This window comes from Triturus cristatus, chromosome 9 (assembly GCF_964204655.1).
Source record: "Triturus cristatus chromosome 9, aTriCri1.1, whole genome shotgun sequence".
Classification (NCBI taxonomy): domain Eukaryota; kingdom Metazoa; phylum Chordata; class Amphibia; order Caudata; family Salamandridae; genus Triturus; species Triturus cristatus.
This window is the reverse complement of record NC_140592.1, coordinates 375,168,918-375,187,627: the sequence shown is the minus strand read 5'-3', so window position 1 is coordinate 375,187,627 and position 18,710 is coordinate 375,168,918. Positions and strand designations below refer to the sequence as shown.

Here is an 18,710-nt window from a genome sequence, read left to right as displayed (position 1 = left end):
AATCTGCAAGAAAATAGCAATAACGCCCTGCACGCATGAGCCAAATTTGACTGAAGGGCGTTAGGCACTCATAGCGCTTAGCACTTACAGCGCTAGCCAAGGCTGCAGCTGCAGTCCTGTACTTTAACGGACAGCGCTACAGTTTCAATGTCTGGCCACGCCTCATTTCAGTCGCGCTGTCAGACAGAGTGTAAGGCTGCAGCTGCAAAACAGTGTGGAATAAACTGGCTCTGGACTGTCAAGCGAGCGCATGCGCGACTCTGAAAGCCTCGTTTGCTTCATCACAGTCCATACCACAGAGTAGGGTGACCAACTGACATGGGTGCAAATTCAGGACAGTGAGTGTAAAAATTCAGGACAAGGGGTCAAAATTCAGGACAAAAATTCAGGACAGGAGGTCAAAATTCAGGACAAAAGGTACGTTTTACAGACACATCAGAGAAGGTTGCGCAATAGTATATAAGTAAGTAAATAGACAACTACTAAAGTACAGGTGAAAATAAGTTTATATTAGGTTGAGACAATTGTGCACTTCATGGTTTGTCAGTATGCGCGCAGCTTTAAGCAAATGTGTAGGTCTTTTTGTGGTAACAAAACCGGCCCCAGTCCACCTTTCCAGCTCCCAGAGAAAACGCCTGATGCCCGTTCCGGCCAGTCCGGCCTTGATACCACCCTCCAATGGCGCCCCTCCTCTTCACATAGAGCCTCTCTCATGTGTATTTATTTCTTCTATAGTGCTACTCATCCCAAGTATGTGGGGCAGAGTGTTGGAGCGCGTTACAACACACACATATTATATAGAGACAATCACTCATATAAATGTGAAAGTCAATATATAAGAAATGTTGCTTAAGATAATGGGGCTTACAATGTGTAATCATACTTTCATCCATCATTCAGTCTTTCACCATTCATTCTGTCCTTCCATCTGTGTGCCCATATTCATCAATTTGCAAACCTATCCATCACGTATCCTTCCATCCATCATTTCACTCATCCATCCCTCAATCCACCCTTTTACTCATCCATCATCCATCCATCCACCCCTTCACCCTATCCATCCGTACACTCATCCATCCACTCTTCCACCCATCCATCCATTCACTCACCATCCAGCCATTTACCTATCCAGCCATCCTTTCACTTACTCATTCATCCATCCAGTCACTCATCCTTCTACCCATTCACCCGTTCAGCCATCCATTTACCCCTTTCACTTTCAATTCCCCTTTCACTTAGCCATCCATCCTTCCATCCACCCACCCATCTACTCATCCACTCATGAATCCATCCATTGAACCTATCATTCATCCATCCTTTCATTCATCCATTCATCCTTTCTCTCATCCATCCACCCTTTCACTCCTTCACTCATCTATCCATCCTTTTGTCCATCTACCCGCCCTTTCACTCACTCATCCAGCCTTTCATCCACCCTTTCACTCATCCGTTCATCCATTCACCCTTTCACTTATCAATTCAGCAATCCATCCATCATTTCACTGATCCATCCACCCATTCTCTCGCCCGTCATCCACCCTTTCACTCATCCATCAATCCATCATTTCACTCATCTATCCAGCCATCATCCACCCATCCCTTCACTTACTTACTCACCTTTTCACATTAATTATGAGACCCATCAAGAACTCCACCCTCGCTGTAGTTCCTAAAGCAAGGGGTGCGGTGGGGCAGGGTTCACTATGCCCCCGCACTTAGGCAATCTGAAAAAGTGGAAGGGATGAGTCATGCATGATGCACAGTGCCTGGACGTGGGGCGACTGTGACATGGTGTTGTTTCCAGAGCTTTAAGTGGGATGTGAAAACTAGGGGGGTCTCTCCAAAAGGGTGTTTTAATGTAATAAAATGCGTGGCTTAAAACACATAAGCTAAAAATCTGTGCTTAATATAATGTGCCGCCCGACTGGTATTTTTGTTGCTTGTGTCATTGCATCCAGATATATAATACAACAAGTAACGTTACACTTGGAACAAGTAACGTTACACCTACAACAAGCCAGAACTATTGGCTTTATCAATGGTTGTTAGTTGCATAAAATAAAAAAAAAGCAGCAACCATGGCTGCTATACTATAACTATAATCCTTTCCTTTGAACTTCTTTCACTGCCTTCCTTGGAATAACTGGATTCTCAGGTGGCAGCAGCATGGTCGTTTTAGCACTTCTAGGTGACAGAAAGCCCTGCCCTGGACCAAGGCAGGAGGAGGCCACCACATGCTGTGCCAGCCCAGACTGACCCATTGCCATTCTGTATGTGGCAATCAGCCCCACACAGAATGACAATGGGCGGAGTGGGGCTGCTCTTGTACTCTGAGGAGTGGGAGGCGGCCCCATCACGGAGCTGAGGCCTCTCGCAGGGGAACAGATCAGTTCTCTGTAATGCCTAAAATTACGGACAAAAGGCGTCCGTAAAAAGGATCCTCACGGACAACGGACGTGAGGTGCAATTTACGGACTGTCCGTGAAATTTACAGACGGTTGGTCACCCTACCACAGAGCCTGTGCCCAGCCAGCTCCACTAGGGGTACTGGTGCTGGTGCTCTCCTAGCAAAATGAGAAGTTCCGGTACTCAAGGAGAGAATACTGAGAAGTGCCGGTATTTACAACAAAAAAAAACTAGCATCTGCAATGCAATAGGTCTCGCATTTACACGAGTTTGAGCTATTGGCATTGTAAATGACAATGCCTTTTATTTATATTTTGGTTTTTAAAACATAAATAAAAGGCATTGTCATTTACAATGCTAATAGCTTAAACTCTCGCAAATGCGAGACCAATTGCATTCCAAATGCTTGAAGGCATCGCTGAGTTGCCCCCTTCTGTCTCCCATGGCCCCTGAAGAGCTCCCCATTTGCTACGAGTTAAATAAACAAGCCGGTGGTCACAACTGTGCGCGAGAGACCCTCCTGCAGTAAGAGAAACTCATTAAAGAAAATACTGCTTACAGACTAAAGAAGACATACTGTGAAACAACAGAAGTAAAAGGGCCACTCCTCATGGGAGGTTACGAATGAAGACAAAACGGTACTAAGGAGGGACTAACAAGCCTAATAATGAATCAGAAACCAGCATTTAGGAAGGACAATGACACAAGCCAATTACAAATATGGGCAGAGAGTAGGTGAATCTTCAAGTACATGCTCAAATACAGCATGGCTCGCAGAGTAGCGCATGCGCTGCTCAGGCGCAACCTAAACCAGTGCTTGTTTTTTTGTTTTGCCAACTGTAATTCTGAGTGCCTAAACCCATCAATCACACAAAAGACACTTAAAAAAGGTTTGTGCACATCTGTAGTGGCACAGTGAGCAAATTAGCATCCTACTCTAAAAGGTACAACACAGACCACACTTTCAGGACACGTTCCTTTGGAAGGGAGCAAAAGCAAACCCATACCAGTTTCTAACCTGTTGGGCCTCATCAGTGAAAAGTCTTTCCATCAATGGCTCATCAAAGTTCCTACTTCACTGTGCCGTTATATACCTTTGGAGTAGACCGCTTTTAGGCACAAGGATTCATGGAGGTCTGTACCTTCATCTATTTACGTATAAGCAAGCAAAGCAAAAATACCAAATATGCAGGTGCCTCACCAAGTATACTGTGAAGACAGTATCACACAGATCGTCATCAGCACACTTAGGTAATATCTCACTTCCAACAGTACTAATCACAATACAAACACAACATAACATTACACAATACATCAAACACATCCACATCCAATCCAACTGGCATGCACAGACTACCTTTAACAGTTGGTCAATCAGTGTTTCACCTACGTTAGGCGATCTGTATTCAAATAGTAAAGCGCTCTATCCGGCTCTCACACCCTAAACACTCACAAATCAAGGAGTAAGACACTGCCACCCAAAAACCCACAATGACCACTTGTAGTCCTGCATCTCAATGCGCAACCTGCATATCACAAAAGGGGCAATACCCAGTCTGAGATTAAGACCAGAACATACTGCCACTACTCATCCTATTAAGCCGCTGGTGTGCAGTGAACCCTTGAAACAGGTGGAAACACAAACCCTAGTCAGCCAATAGAATTAGGAAGCCACACTAATGGAAGATGTGCACTATGCAAATAGTAATAACATATCAACAGTGCCAATGCTTGTTATGTGCCAATGCACATAGAGCACCTGTGCCAATACACATGTATGGCCTACACAGATATTACTGTCCGTGCACAAAAGTAGAGCGTCAACATATAAGTGAATGGAACCACACATACACAAGGGAGATTGCATTATAGCCATTGCAATGGACAACAAACACCATTTCTGTCCCCTTTCCTAATCGCTGGGTTCCTTTCATCTACAGAGGTGAGGTGAAAGTCCTAAACTGCATATTTGCTGCAGTAAACACGGTTATATCAACTTGAATTGGAAAATGTAAAGTATCCACGGAAACATCCAAACAAGTGTAAAACTATAAGGAAACGTATACTAGGTACTGTTCTGAAAACTTGTGTACCGAAATAACGTTATGGGAATGTGACCCTCAAGAATTCGGTAGTATGCTAGCAGCCCCGGAACAGATAGAAAGCCTTGTGAGGAACTGAAAGCTTTGTCCATATGTTATGATCTTCAGAGATTTGAGAAAGTTGTTATGAAACAAACCATAAGAAATTCAAGCATGCAACATGCTGGGAGTGGAAACCCTGATTTAGAGCACTATGCAAAAATGTCAATCAAGGACTGAAGTTCCACTTTAAGTCAATAGTTCATCACACAGACAAATCACAAATAATCAGTCATAAAGGTTTTATGGACGTATGGACGCTCTGCAGTAATAGACCATCTGTGTTTCACGAGACCGGAGTTCAAGCGCAGATGAAGATGTCAGACTCCACACAGCCCCTATTCTGCAATTAGGCCACTTTGCAATGAAGCAGAAAGCACATTTGCTTACTACAAATCCTGCAGAGTTAAGCGCTGACGGTAGGGAAGGTGGGCGCTACCAGATGAGTTGAAATTTCCACTTGTACTGGAAAGCCTGCAAAGTCCATTATGAATGTTTGCCTCACTGAGATCAATAACCGCTTTACTGCAGTAATGTATGCGGTAAGTTCAGGACTGCATCTATAGATTGAAGCGATCTATAACACTTTGAGGCCCAGGACCTGCAGATTCAATCTACCTCTTGCCATAGGGCCACCAAGCACTGCCAGATGATAATTGTACATAAACCCACGAAAATAGTGCATGGATTTACACATTACATTTAAGGGTCATTCCATATAGAAATGAACAACTATACGTGCAACAACCCAGCTAGACGTAACAAAAACATGCAGGGAATCGAAATCAGTGTTGCGCTCGCACCACAGAGGAGTGGGAGCGCGCCAGCGACGCGAACGCTCGCTGCCACGCGTGCTAGACACCGACGGAAATGGGCGGAGCAAAGGCGGGACATGCGCCCGCCTTTGCCCAATCGTGTGCCTTTTTAAAAAAAAAAAAAACACGCGAAGGCCAATGCCTGACAGCGAAAGCCTGATCACACACACAAGCGTGTGGTCAGCTTTCAAAACCCAATTCAAAAGGGCTCTAGCTGCGCGAGCAGTGCTGCGCACTGCAACGCAGGCGCGGGCCCTAATCAGTCAGACGGGTCTCTCATTATTGAAGTCCTTTGCTCCTGTCAGATAGTTGGTCCACTTCAACACCTTGACGCCTTCGGGACTTTGTTCGCGCTATATACGTTGGTCATTCATTCATGGGCGAGTATTGTATTTAAGGGGTACAACCAACAGTAAGGGTCGGTAAGCTCTCGGGGGTTAGTATTTGGACTGAGTGAGCTGTGACTAATACGAAGGTTGCTGAGGGGCCACAAAAGTAAAGATAGTTTGAATGCTCAGCGGTAAACTGGGGGTTGTTAAAGTGAAGGCGTGCTGAGGTCTCCGGTGATAGGTTAGTGCTGTGGGAGCTTTTACAGTGATACTGGGCTGAGTTTAGATATTCGCTTGTTTTCCTGAGTGGATTTATATCACTATTGGCTAGGCCTCTCCACTGCAAGCGTAACCTCTCTCTGCTCGGGTGGATTTACCTAGGGGCCAGCTGTTTCTGGGCCCCTCGCCTGGCGGATCCCTGCACACGTTGGCCCTTTCCAAAACCGCCGCTTCCCAGATGTGTTGCAGGCCGGTATATAAAGCACACCAAGCGTTAGGGCGCACAATATTGTTTGTTTTTCTTTTCAGTTAGACTTATAGGGTCCATGAAAACTCTCATTGTTTTAGACCATAGCGTTTTTTTATTAGCATATCCCTTTTTCTAGGTGAAGGTCAATGTTTTCCAATTGGCAGTGGATGTTCACATCCAGGGCGTGTCCTTGCATTTTTGGGGCCCTGGACAGAAAGTGGAAAGATGAGGCCCCTCTAATTTGCATGTGCCATGGCATCATAGGAAGTAACACCACAGGAAATGACATCACTCCACCGCTCATTCTCTTGGCATCATGGAAGACACTTTACAAGACCTAAGGTGCCTGGTAGGGATATCAATAATAAATCAGATTTGTTGCTTCAGTGCCCACGGTTACTATTTGAATGCCATCATCTTTCCCTAGGGCTTAGAAGCTACAGCTGCATAGCACTGTATAATCACTGTATAACCATAACAGATTATTCAATAAAAAGTAGGCCCTGCAGCTGTTTGTGTTCATGTTTACATCACACGGTGTCCGTTTTCTCGGATCACACTGTTTTCAGTGCTGCAGCGTCCATAGTTCTTTAGCTTCATGTTAAGAATAAATATTTGTATTAAATGCCGTATAGGTATATGTACATCTGCATAGCTGTACTACCCCATGTGCATGGAAGGGGGAGCCCTTCTCAGGCTTTAGGAGTACTTGTAGTGTTGTGATTGTGCCACAGGTCCTAATACATGCAAGCAAACTGCCCTGGTTGCGTAGTAAAAGGCAGCAGCCTTAATGGAAGTAAAAAGATCCACCCAAACCAGTTGGCCCCCAAAGCCGCTGCACCAGGGCACAAGTCCTAAAAACAAGTGTGTGGGAGGGGGGGAACTAACCAAGTTAGGTGGTATGCAAATAACATCATGGCGCATGACGTTACAGTGTGTGACATCACAGCGCGTGACATCACAGGAAGTGGCATCACTACCCATGACCTCACAGGAAGTGGCATCAGAGCCTAACGCCTAATGTATGTTTAGCAGGTCTATCATGAGTACATTTGAGCGCATTGCAATATTTAGCAAACTAGATTTTGCTTTGGGGGTTTGGCCAAAAATTGACACAGCCCGATGCAAATTCTGGGCATCAACTTATACATTTATTTTTTAAAACCCTGCCCCAAAGAATTTGGCAACAAGGAGAAACATGGACGTAAATCTGTTCTGCTTAATTGGTTAAAAAGTCTGTATTTTAAAATATCTTATGGGATTAAGACCCCTGCTGCAGAGATCTTTGTGTGCCAGCTAAATCTCAGGAAATAATAATAAAGGTAAGATAACTCTGGAGGATAAGGTATTTGCTGGAGAGGTCTGTGTTTTGTCTAGTCCCAGTTTTGAATCAAAGTAGCATAGAGGGTTATTATGTCTCCTGCAAAGCACTTTATGTAACATGCAGATGACAAATTTTTATTTTCTATAAGTGGGTTACTGCTTTTAACACAGACTCCATTTGTATAGTTCAGCACTGTCACCCCTAGGGGGTATCTGGGTGCTATGGGTGCGGCATCTCAGTTAAAATGGCAGGTCTTGAGTTTCTTCCTGAAGTCCGCCAGTGAGGGGGCTGTTAGAAGATGGAGGGGTAGGTAGTTCCAGGTCTTTGTGGCGATGTAGGAGAAGGAGTGGTTGCGGCTGTGACAGATGTGTGGGGGGTGGGCACGGAATAGAGAGGAGGAGCGCAGGTGTCTTGCAGGTAGGTAGAATTTCAGTCGTTGGTTGATGTAGGCCGGCCCCTTGATCATGCAGAGCTTTGTAGGCGTGCGTGAGGATCTTGAAATGTTACCTCTTCTGGACGGGGAGCCAGTGGAGGCTTCTAAGGTAAAGGGTGAACTGGGTCCAATTGGGGAGGTCCAGGATTAGTCTGGCTGCAGCATTCTGTATGGTCTGAAGTCTTTTTAGGAACTGGGTGGAGATGCTGGCGTAGAGAACGTTGCCATATTTGAGGTGGCTGGTGACGAGGGCCTGAGTGACGGTCTTTCTGGTGTTGACTGGCATACATCTGAAGATTCTGCGGGTGTGCGAAGGGTGTGGAACTGGGAAGCAGGAGAAGGCGACTGCATTTACTTGTTGTTTCATGGTCAGCTTGCTATCGAGGATGATGAGTATGTTGCATGCATGGTCTGTAAGTGTGGGTGTTTGTCAGAGTTCTGCTGGCCACCCTCTGTGGGCCCATACAGTCGTGTTCTTCCCAAAGATCAGTAGTTCTGTCTTGTTGGAGTTGAGTTAAAAGCAGTTGTCTTTAATCTATGTGACTACATTCGTCATGGCGTTGCAAAAGTTGATTCTGGTGGTGGAGGGGTCTTCAGTGAGCGAGAGGATGAGTTGAGTCTCGTCTCCGTAGGAAATTATGCTGAGACCATGAGATCTGACGATGTCTGCAAGGTGGGTCATTTAGGTATTGAACAAGATGGGGCTCAATGATGATCCTTGGGGTACACTGCATAGGATGTCCTTGGGTTCGAAGGTGAAGAGAGGCAGCCCAATGCTCTAAGGCGTCCTGTGAGGAAAGAGGTGATGCACTTGAGGGCGTTTTGCTGAATGCTAATATTGTAGTCTGTTGATGATGGTGTGATGGGAAACAGTGTCGATAGCAGCATTGGGGTAGAGGAGGATTAGGGCCACAGTCCCTCCCTGGTCGAGGAGGGTTCTGATGTCATCTGTGGCAGCGATCAGAGTGGTCTTAGTTCTGTGGTTGGCACAGAATCCTGATTGGGATGTGTCAAGTAGGTGGTTCTATTCCATATATCCGGTAAGCTTTTTGTTGAGGGCCTTCTAGAGTATTTTGACCAGGAAGGGGAGCAGGGAGATCGGTCGATAATTTTTGAGTTTACTGGGGTCAGCAGAGGGTTTCTTTAGGAGGGGTCTGACCTTTGTGTGTTTCCATCTGTCCGGGAAGGCTGCTGTGGTGATGGAGGTGTTGATGATGCTAGTGAGTTCCGTGATGATAGGGTCTGTTCCGAGGTTGAAAAGACGGTGGGGGCCGGAGTCGGTGGGTGCCCCAGAATGAATAGATTGCATGATGGTCATGGTGGTCTGAGTGGTGAGTGGAGACCAAGTGGTGATCATTTGGGTGATGTGTGCTGGTTGGTCGAGGCTGTTGAAGTTGAGAGTGGTGGGGTGAGGGTCGAAGTTGTTTAGATGGTGGCAATTTTTCTGTGGAAGTAGTCTGAGAGGGTGTTGCAGAGTTCTTGAGAGGGGTGGAGTGTGTTCTCTGTAGCGGCTGGGTTGGAGAATTTCTTGACTATTTTGAAGAGTTCTTTCATGTGGTTGGCTGCTGTATCGATGCAGGCTGTGATAGCTGTGCTCCTGGCTTCCTTGATGCGCTGGTGGTAGTTGCTGAGGGCTGCATTGTGAGCTACTCTGTCGGAGGGGTTCCTTGTGGCGCGCCACTGTTTCTTGAGTCGGTAACTGTTGTGCTCGATGGTTCTGAGCTCTGGGGTGTACCAGCTGGCTCATTTTGAGAGTTTTTTGTTTTTTGCTGGTTTTATTGGGGCGACTTTGTCGGCACATTTGGTGATCTATGCGGAGAAGTTCTAGACGGGCAAGGTCTGCTAAAGTATCAAGTTGTGTGGTGCTGAGGGCCTGTGTCCACTATGTCTCTGTTACCTTGTCATAGCTGTGTTGGGAGGAGCTGTGATGCTTGGGGGTTGGTGTGCGGATCATGGGAGTTGGTTAAGTGAACCATGGCTGGTCAGTCCAGGTGAGTTCTGTGATGTGGATGAATTTGATTCTGTCACTGGAGGTGAACATGTAGTCGAGTGTATGTCCGGCTTTGTGTGTGGTATCGGTAACCAGTTGGGCAAGGCCACTGTCGTTCAGGTTCTCCAGGAGGGCGGTGGAGTTGGTATTGTTGCGGGTTGTCACAGAGATCCTTTTGTTACCTGCAGTTCATAAATTGTAATCCTTCTATAGCACAGTGAGCTATGAAGGACAGGTGGCTCCTACACCTTGTAACCCTCACTCCCTTATGTAACACATTCTGTACATCAATTTACACACATATGATGTATTGTTAATGTATAATGTGTACATGTCATGTAAAGCACTCAGATAACCTGCATTGGGATGAGTTGTGTTGAAGCTCCATAAAATAAATCAAACAAAACAGTGGGATTTAAATTATTTGTGTGAATACTGGACAGACCAGCACATCTGATATTCTTACAGTGCATGCATATCTCCTATATGCAGGCCTGAAAAAAGTCAATAGCATGCCTCTTTTAAGTACCTGTAAAGTGATAAGCTGTGAACCTTTGTTTCCCGTCCATTGTATAGAGGTGTGAGGCTCTTGACAACTCCCAGCCAGGATACTCCAACAAAAGGAGGCCTGATGGACCTTTAACTTTGGCTTTTTTTATGAGTGTAGTTGAAATACCATAAGCGCTTTCCCGCCTGCACATTGCTGCTCGGAACAAAAGCAAACAATGTGCAGGCACTGCTGAAATTGTTCTGCTGCCTGAAAATTACACCTGGACAAGATCAGTATATTTCAGTGGAGCCCAACCTCTTGGCTGGGTAGACGATGTCCACCCTGAGAAAATAGTGGGTAGATGCCATCTACTCGCGTGTACCCTCAACTTGTGCCCTGTGCTGCACCAATGGTACCTATTACCCTTAAGAATACATACTCTGCCACAACACAGCACCTGCTGTACTGGCCTATGCAACAGGGTCGGATTGGGATCACAATTTGGCTCGGGCACTGACAATAAAAGTGGACCACTTTCGCGGGGCGTGCACTTCTATGAAACACCATTTAGTTTCTCTCAGAGGGCTAATTCATAGATAAATGCTTGATAAAGTAAGCATTTTAAAGCTTATAGAGCCAGTAACATTGGTAAAGACTAGTAGCACTGCAGTTCTGAAAACTGAATACTTACTTGGAGTCTTAACGCCCTGCACAATGTAGTTAGATACTCTTTCTCAACCAGATATGTCCTTGACACTGATCCTCACAAATATCAGAAATCTAGTATAAAGTAAAGGGAAAAGGGTAAGACTGGAATCTCTGGGAATAGAACATGTAAGAGCAGTTCTGAACCTCTACCTTGGAGAATAGAACCTCTAATGACAAACAGTAAAGAAATACATTTTGCATATCAGTCATAAAAACATTTTGCAAAACACTCAAAAGAAATTAAATCTAGCTCCCTCACAAATTTTGCACTTTTCCCTGAATGGAAGTACCTTTTGCCACTTTGTCCTACCTCCCCTCTTTCTTTGTGTGCACTACTCTAGTTAGACAGTGATCCCCAGTTCTGCTGGGTAGTACCAACTGGGGGCTAGGGGAAAAGAGGAGGTGAACAGAGAGGTAAAGAGACAGTATATTGAGATAGGTGAAGCAGAACTAGAAATCAGGTAGTGATAGGTGTGATGGGTAGAGACATAAGGTAAAGACAGAAAGATCGGGTAGCCAGAAGAAAAGGTACATAGCTATAGAAAGACGCAGAGGTAGGTAGATAATGATTGTAAGAGATATAGGTAAAACGTTATGGTCATAGAAAAACACGTGCAAACCTGCAAAGTGAACCTTCTTCACTTTTCCAAAGAGAAAATGTATCAAATGCCGCAATAGAATTCAGAAAAAGCAATAAACACCCTCTGTTCTCAGAATCATGGTTCAAGTGACCTTCAGACAACTAGTGATTTTGGTTTCAATATTCTATCTGAGTAACACTCCCTCCCAATTCTTCACATGCCCTCCGTGTGTAAGACACATGAGGTAGCACCAAAACTGAAGCAAGGTCTGTGGGCTATTGCCAACAGCTTCTCAACCTTATAAAAAGCGCTTCGCACTACATGGAATATCATTTCTTTTCATTTACAGATTATTTAATTACTTTTTTTATTCCACCCGTTCACCTCTTTCACCTACTCACTTCGGACGATTGCTCAGTGGGTTAAATGCACTTTGTGGAGGTTGGAACCTGGAGTCAGCTAACACTTTCATTCTTCCCATGTGGATGAAATGGCTCCGGTACAACACACTACTGCTTTCCTAGTACATATCCCTTCATGGTATCTGTACAGACAGCACTGCAGCCCAGAGTAGTGCTCTCATGGGGTGCACCTGGATGGCATCTCTGCACCACCGCAATACTTGGAGTGCATTGTAGCTCCCGGAAGATCCCTTTGCAGATGCAGAATTTGCAGGACGGTACAGCAATGTCTCCGGTCATGATGTGCACATATTTGATGTCGCTGGTATAGGTCTGGATGAGAAGACATCAGCGATGTACAGTACAAGAGTAAAGATGTGCAACTAATGCACAAAGAAAAAAAGATTACCAATCTACTATTTACCTCTAATCTTGGGTTCTGGAGTAGCTTGCTACTCATAAGAAAGCACTTCAACTCATCATCAGGGGTAGTAAGCGCTGTAGAAATACATTTTACAATATGTTAATTGAGCATGCGTTTCTGTGGGATGAAAGCCAGCCCTCAGTCTTATTTATGTTTTCGCATTTCTACAACTGCTTTGCTGGAATCTGAAAGGTAACGTGGCTTTTAAGTTCATTTGATGCCACAAAGCAACAATACACATAAATACACTCCGCATCATACCACATAATTCTAATCAGCATAATTTCACTCAACGCCACACAGTTCCACGCAACACAATTCCACTTCACCCATTATAATTCCACACAATTCAGCAACACACCACATAATTCAACAACACATTTACACAACACATACATCCAATCCACACTACACAATACCACATCATGCCACAAAATCCAACAACACACCACATAATTAAACTGCACAACATACCATTACACAACACAAAGTATAATTCCACATAATTACCCTCAATGACACACAATTCCACTCTACATAATTCCAGTACACTCAAAACGACATAATTACTATCCACATAATTCCACTGCACTCCATGCCACATAATTCTATGCCACATGATTCCACAACTAACAATTCCAATCCAAACCACATAATTCCACTCCACACCACATACATCCACTCCACTTCATAACACACGGGTAAAACACATTGTCATTTACACCACCAATAGCTCTAACTCTCATAAATGCAAAACCTATTAGCGTAGTCAATGCTTGTTAGGTTGAGCATAGCGCAGCGCGCATGTGTTGCTCTATGGGAGGCTTATTGTGAGGGCTCAAAACTTCTCTGTGTGCGTATAACTCCTCCAACACATTGGATTGGCCTTTGCGTGTGTCTTTCAGTAATGAAAGCACGCAAATGGCCAAAGGCGGGCGCATGTCCCACCTCTTCTTCAAATGTTGACTCCCACAGCGTTTTGCTCTCGGGAGCGAGCAGCGGCGCGCAGTGTGGCAGCTGCATTCCTTCCACAGCGGTGCCTTTAACAAGGCTGTTTACAATTAGGTGCGCTTCTGGGATGGGGCGAGGGCTGGGGCTTTGAAGGTGTCTGTTTACAGCGGTGTGGATATATGCGTGCTTTTATCTTGTTTGTACTGCGGTATATAGCGCTGGCCCCGGGCCTGGCCCCTCAGCTGTTGGAAACTCTTCTGGAAAGTTAATGCGAGTCCCAGATGCTTTCACAACACATCTGTTTACAGTCACAACTTCACACCTTTCTGACGGCTACACTGTGTTTTTGCTGGTACGGTCTAAGCCTCCTCCCCTGCCCCCCCGTGCCTGTCGATGGTTCGCCCCACGGAGGTCTGGTGTAGGGGCAGACAGTGTGCTTATATTATTTCTTCTGTGCGGCACCTGTGCCGGGAGCTAGTTGGCTCCGTCCCTTCCCTCCGTCTCCCGCCCTCATGTTGGGAAAATACTGAACTTCCCTGGCCTCTTCCCAGGCAGCGAAGTCCAACACCTGAGATCAACTCCCCGGGTTACTGATATGTTACATCATTTACTTCCCCAGCTGGAAGCCCCCCGCCCCCACGCCCTCACAGGAGCTGATTGCCACTCGCCCCCGAAGAAGTGCATGGGGGAGAGCTCTGCTGTAGCCATTTCCTGGGGTGGCCCCTCATTTCCACGGGCCCAGCAGGCGCCATTGCTGTACTCTGCGAATCACAGGCAGACATGTGTCTCCATTATAATAACACGTCCTTCTGCCTCTGTACGCTTTTCCACTTGGGTTAATATACTGCTCTGTAGCTCTTTGTGCTGCCCCCTGACTCGGTGTGCTGGCCCCCTGGCTCTGTGTGCTACTCCCTGGCTCCGTGTGCTGCCCCCCTTGTCTCTGTGTGCTACTCCCTGGCTCTGTGTGCTGCCCCCCTAGCTCTGTGTGCTGCCCCCCTGGCCCTGTGTGCTACTCCCTGGCTCTTTGTGTTGCCCCCCTTGGCTTTGTGTGCTGCCCCCCTGGTTCAGTGTGTTGCCCTCCTTGGCTCGCTCTACACATATATAACAGGGCACTCTTAATATGATTTGGTATTAACAACTAGAATGTAGTTATTGATAGGTTTACTGGATGCACCGTAGTCCAAGACTATTCTCACCATTACATTACTCTTGAGCTAGTGATTGCATTGTTAATCACGTGCTACCTGACAGTATCCTGTGGAATGAATATTATTACAAATAGTTCACGATCTCCAAATGCATAGATGACTTTGCCTATTGTGCAAAATGTCATAGACTGTTGAATCAATAGACACTATTTTTTCATTAAGTCTCAATACCTTGCTTGGGCATTGAGACGGTTTACTGTCTCTATAATGTGCTGCACAGCTAAACAGTTATGCGGTCCCAAAGGCGAGACCTATTGGCTATGCCAATGCTTGTTTTTTTTTATTGTTGTTCTTCCTTTTGACAGTTTTATATAGTGTGAACTCATGCCAAGGCTATTTGAGCACTATTCATAAGCACCAATTACAGTGCACCACATCAGATTTTTTATTTAAGAGCCTGGGAGATTAAGTGATTTGCCCAGAATCACAGGATGTTGAGAGCAGATGCAGGGACTCGAACCTACCAACTCATCTCTGTAACTCTGACCTTCAGGCCACATATGCCTATGCACATGCAAGGCATGAAAGTGGGAGAATATTGATCTTGGAAGGACACTAGGGCCAAGGTGACAATGACCTATGCCCTGAGCAATAGAACAACAGCGAGGCCCCTTATTTTACTAAATTAGTCAACCCCTCCCCAGCCTTCCATTACCTGAGCAACAGAACAACTGCCAGGCCCCCTTGTATTACTAAATTACTCAAGCCCTCCCCAGCCTACCACTGCCTCAGGGCAATGGCCTGACAGGGGAGGGGGTTAAGCATAAAACATAGTTGCTGGGCCATCCATACGGGTGGGGAATGAGCTGAAGATGGCCCAAGTCACAACATCACCTGACCCCTACAGACAGAGAGGCCCCAGCATAAACCTACCCTACCCCGCCCGCCATGCCCTGAGTGAGAAGGGTTGTGGGCGAGGTGTCAAGTAGAAACACTGTTTCTAGGCTGTGTGGGCCCCAGGGGGCCGAGGTGAGAATTGCTCAATGGCCTGAGCAATACCTGACCATAGGGAGGCCGATTCTGACACGCAATCGCTCGCTCCCCAGTCCACCGTCAGGGCGATAGCTTGGCAAGACTCGGGGTCAAGGAGAGGCCACAGCTGATCGTTGCCCAACGGCCATATCACATGAGCCCCCCCAACCCCCCCATCAAGGCTGTTTTACTCTCCCTGTCCAGTGCCCTCTGTGGACTGGAAAAGAGAAAAAAAACAGTCCACAAAGGGCACTGACACACCGGTCCTTCGGCCAATGCCCGACTGCTCGCTGTGCCAATCCGTCCCTGTTATGCAATGCCCTGAACCAGTCAGATATGGTGACCTCCTTCATACCCTCGTCTGCAGACTTACCCTACCAGTGTCCAAAATGAAACACAGCCAGGAAACATAATGAATTAAGAAGGCAGCACTTCCAAAACAGGCTAGCTATACTAACATACATATCAATGGAGGGAGTGGAGAGGGAACGTGTCCACGCGGACACAGAGAGTGGATTCAATCTCCCCAACTGTTATTTATAAGCAAGTAGAATCCACCCACACAAGATAGGCGAAAAACGGAAAAAGGTCTGGGGTTGGATGTGTTTCCTACAATGGTGAGAATGTGTTCTTTAAATACCCCTCACACACCAAAAGGGTCCTTGGTGTCATGCTTCATCATAGGGGTGTTCGCGCCCCTCTACGGGACGCGGCGTGCTACTCACTGGCGGGTACGCGGGAGCACTGATGTAATCACTATGTGTAGTGTGAAAGGGTTGTGAGTGGTAAGGTCAGGAGTGGATGGTGAGTGACTTATTAAAAAATACCTGGCAAGTGAGGAGTAAAAAGATTTTTAATATACCTCCATGTTGGTTTTGTTAAAAATAGTGAGGTGGAGGTTTGGTGTATTTAATGTACATAATCTCCTGTGTGTGTCAACATGTTTCGAAGCCACAAGCTTCTTCTTCAGGACGGGTGCACAGATCCCTACCCTACTCACATGCGATAGTCTAATACCGTCTATACATAAGGAATATTATGTTTAGAATTTAGTTACAAATGTAGCCAAATGTGCCTACTATGGTCAAATGGACTGGAACAAGGTAATACCTTAAATGTTGATCCGTAAAAGAACACAAAAGTACAAATGGAACATTAGGTGAGTGGAAACACTCCGGACGTGAAGATCGTGACCTGTAAAGGTGAAATACACAGTGTCTAGACGTAACTATAAGCGTATCAGTGTCAGTGCAGTGCCCTGAAAAAAAGGGGGGAGAGATACTGGACATACACAACACTTAACATAAAACACACACTCTATACAAGTCTATTCCAATAGGACGCTGCAGTACTTCCATGGGGTTGGCAAAAGAAGTTTTTAAATTGGGAATAAAAAGGTAGATAGATTGTATACTTGCTATATAGAAGCCAATGGCATCATGCGCCTTCAAAAACGGAGGGGACCCCGTGCTTAATTGCTCTCTGTAAGGAGAATGAATGCAAATTCAGCGATGCATAAGGTACTCACTTGGTTCGAGTGGTGGTGATCCTGCTGAAACGGCTATGCCGTACTTACATGTGTAGCGGTACTACCTCCTACGTACTTCCCTTCCGCGACTCCGTAGTCTGTGAGAAGCTGGGAGGTCTCAGAATTTATACTCTCCTTAGTTGCCTGTGTGTTCCTGCCACTCGTAAGGCGTACATGTGTGGCGGGATGTGCCCCTAATCAACATCGGTTACGGTGAGCCACAAACCAGGGACTGGAAGCGGCGGTAAGAATAGATCGCTTCCTCAACATTAAACTGCAGCTGCACTGTGCCAAAATACCACTGCTTGTATTGACACGCCCAGCAGAGTAAGCGTCATGCGGGCCAAGCAGTTGTGGAACTAGACCGCTAAATCACCAATTGCCTGCGGCTGCGCTGTTCGATGTTGAAACTGATTGAAGTGATGCGCCCGACTCGGTGCACATAATACGGGCCCAGTGGTTAATCCCCTATGTAAACAAAGTGAGAAAAAGGGGGGGGGGGAACGGGGGACGAAAACACCGCCGGTGTTCCTTACACTATTTAGGGGCATGTAGTACGGGAAAAAAGCAAGCATAATTAGTCGCTTTCAGTCTGGTAATGGGAAAAAAATGGTTTGCCAATTGAAAGTAAATTCAGAAATATGCACAGGGGAATAAAGACTGTCGGCTACACCCCAATGGGTTTACGTGGCTGAAGGATTCATGAGGTAGATAATATACCCCAAAGAGCTAAGTGATGTCAGGCACCAACATCTCACTTTACTGCACAGAATGGGCGGGGGGCATCCAAGGGTTACTTTGTTTAGGTGAACTGGTTCCAAGGGATACTATCGTTAAGACCAGTGACATTAGTGCCCAGGCGGAACACCCAGCGCTGTTCCTTTTCTAAGAGACCAATTTCTGATGGTAATTGCTCTATGATTGTACACTGTAGGTCATTTACTGTGTGGGTTTCGGACAAGTAATGTGATGCCATTTTGTGGTGCTTTTTTTTACATCGGACATTACTTTTATGTTCGCCGATTAGGATTTTGGCTGGTCGTGACATCATGCCAATGTACTCTAGCCCACAGGGGCACGTGATCATGTACACAACTTTCCGGCTGTTACAGTTGGTGAACTTCCTCTGTTCCCATTCACTGCCATTCCTGAATTTTAACCATCTACTTTTTTTGGTTGGGTGGCACGTGCTGCAATTGCCACAAAGAGGGTGGCCCTGGACAGACTGTAGGGAGGGATTGTTCGTATTTGTGGCTGTGCCAATGCGTGGTCGTGTGTGGACCAGTATGTCCTTGAGGTTCCTGCCTCTTTTGTGTGCGAACAATGGTTTCTCTAAGTGTAGGTCACCACAGGTAAGGATTCTATACTAACAAGCATCGGTAAAGCCAACAGATCTTGCCTATACGAGATCTATTGATTTAATTAATGTTTTTAACCATGTTGCACAGCAGCGCCTTTGCTGTGCAACATGACTAAAAGCAATGGTCGCAGCGGGGAGAGGGGGGGATCTGAGAGGCATGGTTTGTCCATACTTTTTCAA

General features: G+C 46.0%; 1 protein-coding gene across 2 annotated transcripts in view; it reads left to right on the top strand.

The window, feature by feature from the left end:
- The window catches only part of LOC146797980 (avidin-like), a 122,991-nt gene that overhangs the window by 762 nt on the left and 103,519 nt on the right, over positions 1-18,710 (top strand). The window lies entirely within an intron of this gene.